At 39.4% G+C, this 9,045-nt stretch overlaps 1 pseudogene; it reads left to right on the top strand.

Moving 5' to 3' along the window:
- The first annotated feature begins 6,534 nt into the window (after positions 1 to 6,534).
- LOC149243192 (CBL-interacting protein kinase 2-like) lies at positions 6,535 to 7,887 on the top strand (annotated as a pseudogene).
- The last annotated feature ends 1,158 nt before the right edge of the window (positions 7,888 to 9,045 follow it).

The raw sequence follows: 9,045 nt of genomic DNA, 5'->3' as shown, positions 1-9,045 counted from the left end.
AAACCGCTCTCATTGCGCACTATTGCTTGATCAAGTTGTCAGCGCGATGAATGCGAAGATCATCGGATCGGGCGGAGATGCATCTGATGGTGAAGATTGGTCGAGTGAGTTACCTTTATCGGGTGCGATGTGGACCGTTAGATTGTCGGGCAATGATCAACGACAGGAAAGCAATGAGGGGTTTATGAGCACGTGAGGGCATATGGTAGGGTTTTATGGGTGCTTTGGGGTTTTGCGCTTGGGGCCCAAGCCAAGGGAATTTTGTCAGGTTTAGTAGGTTTGTTTAGGGAATGAGGAAGATTAAAGGTGAGAGGGGTGAGGAAAAAGGGAAAGTGACCAATGTAAGCCCCCTTTTTGATACAACCAAACAAACCATATCTCTTTATGACCTTAGAAAGTCAGCGCTGCATAACAGAGCTAACACATGCCATCCTGAGGATGTTCTCATAGAGATCTATGTTGTTCTCCATTTTCTTCTTGTTCTGCGTTCAATCATTCACAGTCACAATTCACATCAATGAAAAGACCACTTTGATACCAAACTTGATCTGGATCTCTTTAGCTACCATAATTAACCAAGACCTTTTACTTTTTTGATGTTAGTAGAATTGCATGCAAAGCAATATGAAAAGCCACATGTGCATAATGTAAAGAAGATGAAACATAATGACAACCATCAAATCAACACACACACACACACACATTAATAACGGAGTTCACCCATTGTGGGTTACGTCTTCGAGCCCTAGTTTCAAGAGTGAGGAGGTCGCTTCATTAAATGATGCAAGATGATGATGAGTACATAGTACATTATTTGTCATTACAAGGATAAATTCCCTTAACCAGAGTGACATGTCTCTCCACAAGATGTTCTCCATATAGGAACTCTCACTCAAATGGGCCTTCCTTCTTCATGACAAACTAATAAAATCTCACGTGATCTGGCATACAAGTATCCCTCAACATAATAGTAATCAAGGATCTCAACAATAAAACATCATCTCACCAAATTAGAAGAAAAACATGGCATCACTGCATCATTTACCTCCACTTTGGAGGATGGCCAGAAAAAGCAAAGCTCAGCTGAAGAAATGGATTGCATTGTTGATCTCATGGTGTGAAATCATGTCAAATGACTATAAAATTTACCCCTTTCTGACACCGTCAAGTTATGGACCCTTGGGAATCATGAAGATTTCCCCAAAGATTCCTTCCTGAAGATGGTCGAAAAAATCATTGCTCGAATGAAGATTTTGAGCACACTACTATGCTCCCTACAAAATTACGTGAAAAATGACTATAATTTTACATCATTCTGCCTTTGTAAAAATAAACCTCCAAAGGAATATTTTAGATTCCATAACATTCTGCAAAGATTCCTTGCAACTGGACACCTGAATTTATGCTGCTCAGATGGAGAAACAAACCACATTGTTGGAATCCTAGCAAGAAAACATGCAAAAATGTCTGTTAACTTGTCAAAATTTGGCACTGGCACGTCTAGCCCTCTAAGGGAATATTTTCAACATCTTGGCAGATCCCCGCTCAAGGTTTCACTCCTTTGATTCACTCTTGGTTCCTCTTTGGTCCACCCTCTTGCTGGTGGTTGAATGGTTTGGTTCCCCTCTTATACACGTCAGTCAACGTTGTTTTCAAAGGTGCACTCGTTGGCGCATTGGTGGCAAGCTATAATGGGGGCCTAGTGGTTATGAGGTCGAACCCCACGAGATTTCAAAATTGGTGCATTGTTTGGGTTGTTGTGTTTTTTAAACATAACCGTGGAATTGTTTTGTTAACCGTTGGAATGGTATCCGCCATGAACTGCTAACCATTGCCGAAGTTTTGGATTGGTAAACGACAGTGTTATTACAAAATGTCGATGGTTAACGTTGAATGGCATGTTTGTTGTGTTAAAACGTTACGGTTGGTGGCTGTGGTATGGGGCCACCCGGTTGGTAGGCTAACCAGCTGGAGAGGCGGGTTCAAACCTTGTTGATTCCAATTCATATGACTATTAAATGCTTGGTCGTCAGTCGTTTTATGTTGAAATATGTTTGTTAATATATATGGGTTGCGGTTGGGTCATGGGCGAGGTCCCGAGTCAGAGCTGTGGGCCTTGAGCCTACTATTTGTTTTTCTTTTATAATATTAATATAATACGACTGGGGTGGTGGGGGTGGCAGCCCGCCATCCCAATTATATTATTTTTTTGTTTTTTAATAAAACCGTTATTCAAAAAATTTTCACTGGTTTTTAAAGGTCACTGGAAAAATTAAGTAGGAAACAAATTTCTTGTTCCAGTGGCTGGATTCCATGCCCCGGGACTTGGCCAAATTGTTGCCTCATTAGGACTACAACTTGGCCAAATTGTTGTCTCGTTGGGATTGCGACTTGGCCAAGTTTGACCAGAAATTTGACTAGTTATAACTTGAGCATATAGACTCGGATTTGAGTGTCATTTGCATCAATGGAATCAAGGCAACAAGAACTACGATCTGGTCCTAGTTTCACCTCAATTTGAGGAATTTTATTTTTGAACTATTTGTGGATTTTGCCCATCTATGGATCCACCTGGATCAGTTGACCTGATGCCAAGTTCACAACAAGTCATCATTCAGTCTCCATAACCTCCATTAACAAAGTTAGCTCTAAGCGAAGAAAAGGATGTTGGTCCTCTTGATGATGATTGGTAATGGACTTGTACAATTTGTCTTATGATGAATTCTAGAAGGAAATTATACAAGCACAGAGAAAGAATTTTCTGAATGATCAGGCATCACCAGCATTCACTAGAGAGAGGGTGATAGTGGTAGACACCAACAAGAATCCAAATTCCATTCTCGAAGTGAACTTGGCCTTTGCAGGTGCAGCAAGATCAAGCACTCAGTATTTGATGGCCAAGAATAAGCAATTGGTGCAGAACTTACACGCTGCCCGAAAAGAGGTAGAATAGCTCCGAGCAGTAGCACAGAATGTAGGTTCGACATGGGTCTAGTTGGAGGGGATGAGAACAACGATAGTGGTCGAAGTATCAACACTTGGAGAGACCATGCAGGACCTCTATGAGGTGCTCATAACCATACTTAAGGCAGTTTTTCACTTGCATGGTGTGCAGTAGCAAAGCGGAGACTTTGTCAAAAAATAATGTACAAGCTGCCATTTTCGTTGTGCGAGAATGGACAATAAGATACAAAGGGGCACCGATTAACTTGCCAAAGAAAATGAAGCCACAGGCAGAGCTGGAGAAAGCAAGAGTTCAGATATTAATTCTGAACAGTAAGCAACTCACCTCGTTCATTAGAAGTATTCAGGCCTTGTATGTACGATTATACAATATAGTATGGATTTCATGGTGAAAACACTCAAGATCCCATCAATTGGCTTGTTCACCGAAGCCAAATGCAGGCACCAAGTCACACAAGAGATTGAAGAGTACTTGGAGCAACTGAGACAGATTGCCACCAAGGAGGATTTCGAGATGAGCAGTAGAACACGCATAATTACATCGGTGGTCCTGTCCAGATTAGAACAATGTTTCTCTTGCTCGAGAGGGATTTTAAAACTAACTCCAAGTCATTGTATCCGAATGCTATTGAGGCTAGAGTCTGCTTTTAGCCAGACACCATCACGTAGTTTGGGGATGTCATCACACAGTACCTAGCTTGGCACCAATTTGTGACCAAGAAGAATTAAGTGGAAGTTGCTGAGCTAGAGTTTCTCCAAACTCAAGAATCGTAGTGTTTTGTCTTGTTAGGCTTTCAAGTTGTCTCTACCCTATTTTGTCTTATATGGGTACAAGTGTAAATTGTAATATTATTTGTAATTATGTTGTCAGTGAAATTCCAAGTGTCAATATTGAAATATGAAGAGTCATGATGTAATGTAATGAGTCATTCTATAAAGAATTTGAAGATTCATGAGGGTAGTCCAAAGTTCAAAAAGGGGAGTTGAAGAGTGACCCCCTCTTGTTATAAATAGAATCTCATAACTCATGTAAAGGGCTTTTGGGAGCCAAGCTTTTGGCTAGGCTTAGGTTTAGAAGCAGCTTGGGAGTATTGTGAAGAGCCTTGGCTTCTCGATAGCATAAAGCGAGTATACATTTTGGGAGGAGAAGGTGTTATTGACTTTAATGTTTCACTATTGGGGCTAGTGGTTCGTGAATGGTGTATGTATGAATGAAAAATTCACTTATAATGAAATTAGGCTCAACACGCTTTCATGCATATGTTGTGAATATAGTAGGACTATTATTTTTGTATTTGCAATATATGTTATTTAACTTATGCTTATGATTATGAACTATTTCGTTTTCATTTGTAGGAATCTTATTGGATGCGCGTGGTTGCATTGATTCATCACTTTAACTTGTGGACTATTGCGCTTCTTAGCTTGTGATGTCATTACGCTCGTGTGTGCCTTTCAATATGCGTACTATTACAGGATTCCAAGGAGCGCACTTCCTTTCTCTTTCATATGTTGGAACCTGCATGCATCGCACTTGACTTTCCGTAGGGTCACACACTTTCTCTCACCCAAAGTTACCGTACTTCACTTTGTGCGTTATCGCAGTCAAGGCATAACATTACCACCCACTGTTGGAACTCCTACTCCAAGCGGTGTGAGGTCTAGATGGGACTTCATATCGGGGATATCCCCTGAATGTTGGTGGGTCCAACATCATCAAAATTACCCTAGTAAGTATGTTAAAGTAGGTAAATATGGAATTAGTCGTTACATAATTAACAAAATGGAGTTTGGGAATTTCTTTTTTGTTATGGTTGGAATGAATGAGTATCCTCCACTTTTAAATTTTTTTGTTTTATCTATGTAAGTGATGTCCTAAATTTTCTTTTATGAATGCATGTCTCATATATATATGGTTGCGTAGATAATAAAAGGTTAATGGCGCAAATAATGTTTCAATATTAACTTGGATCCCCTGATCACTTTTGTGGTTAAGCTCGCCTTGGGCGAGACACTCCTTTGTAAAAGGGATTGAAAATGTGAGCGAACAACTAGACTACAATGACCTCTTTTTTTGGCAACTAAGGCTAAACCTGGGTCACTATCATTCCAAAATTTTCCGTCAACAAGTTGACACTTACACTTAGTCAAATATAGAAATATGAGGCTTTCATCTGACAAATATAGAAGTAATAACCTGCTACATAGAGGGATCCTTGATTAAGTCTCCACAAAAGACTGAAGCCACAACTATCTCTTCACATGCATTTCAAGAGCTTATGGAAAGGCATGAATATCAAACAAAAAGGGAAAAGAAACTTACTACCAACACCAGCACCAACAACATCTGCATCACCAATCAAAACTCTGAAAAGGCTAGTTAACATGTAACATAGTTATTCCTAAATCTGTTTGTTTTACTCCTACCTACCTTAAAGCATATCGCATGTGAATCTTCTCATTCTTGCTCCATAAAACCCTGAAGTTTTCCCCACGAACATTGTGAAGAAGAATATGACATGCTTCTGCCTTTTCCATCAAGACTACTATCACAACCACAACAATGAGATTAGGATATCATAATATTTAAATTTCATTCTTAAATTCAAAAAGAATTAATCTCTTAAAATAATATTGAATATTAATTCCCTATTATTTAAGTAATAAATATTGTGGTTATACTAAATATTTAATTACATTGATAGGTAGGTGTATCTATTTTGAAATAGGGCTCTTAGAATTTTAATTTAATTATCAATAATTAATAGGTATATAGTAAGGATTTAATGTTGGTGTTGTCTACCAAGGTGTCAAATTTGCTCGGGTGGCCAAAAGTCGTCGGAATCCAACATTTTTTTTTTTACAATAGATATGATAGTAGGAGTGCTTGAATCCTATTTTTGATGGTCAAAATGGATTCAATGCCATCAAAAACTTGTGGGGTACCCAAATTATTGAAGGTTGACAACTGTAATCCAGATTTTCAAAACTTTTCGTCAGAAGACTTGTCACTTAGTGTGGGATCTTGGCTAAAGGGATGGATTAAGTTTGAGGCATATATGTTGCATGTTGATAGGGAATAGGGTGGTGCTAGTCATGCATGTGGAGTCTGGTCATTGACCTATTTCTAGGAAGCTTAGAAGTACTCCAGTAAGTTGGTTATTGTGGTACTTGGTTTAGATGAATATTTTCCTGGTTTCAGTGTCTCTTGAGAGTTCCTTCTATAGTTGTATTTTCCGGTATCGACGTGGCATCCCTCTGTGGAGAGAATTTAAGGCTGAACACTTTCGGTCTCGACGCCTTGGGTACTAGGTAGTGGGTAGTTGGTGTCTGGTGTGATATAGTGGTTTTGTTGAGGAATTCCATCACTTCGTTGCTTGTTACAAATTCATATTTGGGTGGGACTCGAATTGGGTTTTAGACTGTGGAGTCATTTGGTTCAAGCTGATAGGTTAAACAATTCTACTGCATGCAAGCCATAATTTCAGGGTTTGGTTCAAGCTGATAGGTTAAACAATTCTAGTGCATGCAAGCCATAATTGCAAGCCATAATTTCTGAGCTATACAAGACAAGCATAAGGAACAACAACAGTAGAGATCCTCTATAACACGCCTAGAATGGCGTGCATTTAGATCTCACAGACCCAATACATTGAAGATGGCTGGGCAGACAGATTTGTGATTTGTTCGCTTGGCAGAGTTGAAGATGAAGCCTAATATTTTGATGGGGAGGTACGCGTTAGGGCGGCTGTTGGGCCAAGGGACGTTCGCCAAGGTCTATTACGCCACAAACCTGAAGACCGGCGAGAGCGTTGCAATTAAAACCATGGACAGAGAAAAAATCGTCAAGATCGGCATGATAGGGCAGATTAAACGCGAAATCTCAGTCATGAGACTGGTACGCCACCCCAACATCGTTCGACTCTACGAAGTCATGGCGAGCAAGTCCAAGATTTATTTCGTCATGGAGTATGTTAAACGAGGCGAGCTTTTCAACCAGGTTGTAAACAAGGGGGCACTGAAGGAAGAAGAGGCTAGGAAGTATTTTCAACAACTAATAAGCGCGGTGGACTTCTGCCACAGCCGAGGCGTGTACCACCGGGACTTGAAGCCGGAGAACGTGCTATTAGACGACAACGGTGACATGAAGGTCTCTGACTTCGGCCTCAGCGCCCTGCCGGAGCAGTTCAGGCAGGACGGCCTTCTCCACACAATGTGCGGCACCCCGGCCTATGTCGCGCCGGAGGTCATTACCAGTAAGGGCTACGGTGGTGCCGAGGCCGACATCTGGTCATGCGGGGTCATACTGTTCGTGCTCCTGGCGGGTTACCTGCCGTTCCAGGGCGCGAATTTGATAGTGATGTATAACAAGATTTGCAAGGGAGACTACAAGTGCCCGCCCTGGTTTTCCTCCGAAGTCCGGTGGCTCGTCCTCCGGCTGTTGGAACCTAATCCCCAGACGAGGATCACCGTGCCGCAGCTCATGGAGGACCCCTGGTTCCGGCGGGGTTTGAAGCGCCCGCAGGCCGACGATGATGTCGATGCCGGCCTCCTAGATGACGTGGACTCTGGTTTTTGCGTCCCTAAGCCGGCATGTCTGAACGCCTTCGACATTATCTCCCTGTCGCCGGGGTTCAATCTATCTGGGTTATTCAAGGACGAGGTCGTGAAGGAGGAGTCGCGGTTCACCTTTTCCGGTTCAGCTTTAGGAAGTCAAAGGACTGTAGAGTGAAGTTGCGCCGGGGGTCGGAGCAGGGCCGGAAGGGGCATTTGTGTATTGATGTTGAGATTTTCGAAGTCACTCCCTCGCTTTTCGTGGTGGAGCTTAGGAAAACCAGCGGCGATACACTGGAGTACAGCAAATTCCTCAGCCAAGATCTGAGGCCCGGTCTCAAAGACATCTTGTGGACATGGGGCGACTAACACTTGGAATCTTTTGGAATCTTGTAACATGTTTACGTGGTTGTTTGGGCCACTTTTCCATCGGACGTTTCCATTCATTATCGGAATTGTTTATTATCGGAAAACTTTTGCAGCGGAAAATCTCTAATCAATAAGTGTATTACTCTGAACTCTGGCATGGTCCTTGCGGCCGCACATTTGTCATTTTCTCCGCGCCCCTTAGTGGGGAGCTCTGGGCATTGAATTCAATTCAACTTACCTGGATACATCTGCCCTGTGCAAAGCAACAAATGTATAGTGTTAGTTATTTTTTTAATACGGTGAGAAAATTTATTATAATTAAATTATCAAATTAATAGTAAAACTTAGATTAAAATTATACATATTAAAATTTTAATTTGGCGTGGGATATGCTCAGCAAATTTATATATAATTTTTTTTTTTTTTCTCTTTTGTCACCCGATTAAAATTATATATACTAGAAACTTGGCGTGGGATGTACTCATCAAACTTATATATAAATTATTATTTTTTATCTCCTTTGTCACTGGATTAAAATTATACATACTAGAAACTTTGGCGTGGGATGTACTCATCAAACTTATATATAAATTATTACTTTTTATCTCCCTTTGTCACCAGCCATATGAGTGAAAAAATATATCTTTTAATATTGACAAGTGTTGCGGCTATTGCTTTATTTTAATTTCAAAAGTGATGATCGTCACACTACATTTACATAAAGTAAATTATTTTTAATGATGGGAATTTTTATTTAAAATTACAAAATTATTAATATTAATTTATGGAAAAGTTAGAATTAAATCTAAATTTATAAATATTAGTATTATTAATAAATTTAATTGTTATTAATATTGTGATGGGTGTTAATTAGTATTTTTGAAATATTTTTTATATTTAAAAAATTATTAATTTTAAAAATAATATTATTTTGAATCTTAAATTTTTATAAAATTTTAATTATTATTGTTGTGTCTAGAAATTTATTCTATATTATAATATAGGAAATATTTAATTTTTGTCAGTATTCAATTTCTAATTGACACGTGTTTTTCTTTAAATAAAAGTAAAATATTTTCTAAATAAAAAATTATATATATATATATATATATATATGTGGGGTTATTTTTAATTAAAAACATTATAAAATATCAATAA

The sequence above is a fragment of the Pinus tabuliformis genome, chromosome 8 (genome assembly GCF_031772625.1).
Source record: "Pinus tabuliformis cultivar Carrire ecotype Pingquan chromosome 8, CPIR1, whole genome shotgun sequence".
Lineage (NCBI taxonomy): Eukaryota > Viridiplantae > Streptophyta > Pinopsida > Pinales > Pinaceae > Pinus > Pinus tabuliformis.
The sequence above is the reverse complement of the archived record's forward strand: the minus strand, read 5'-3'. Positions and strand labels throughout refer to the sequence as shown.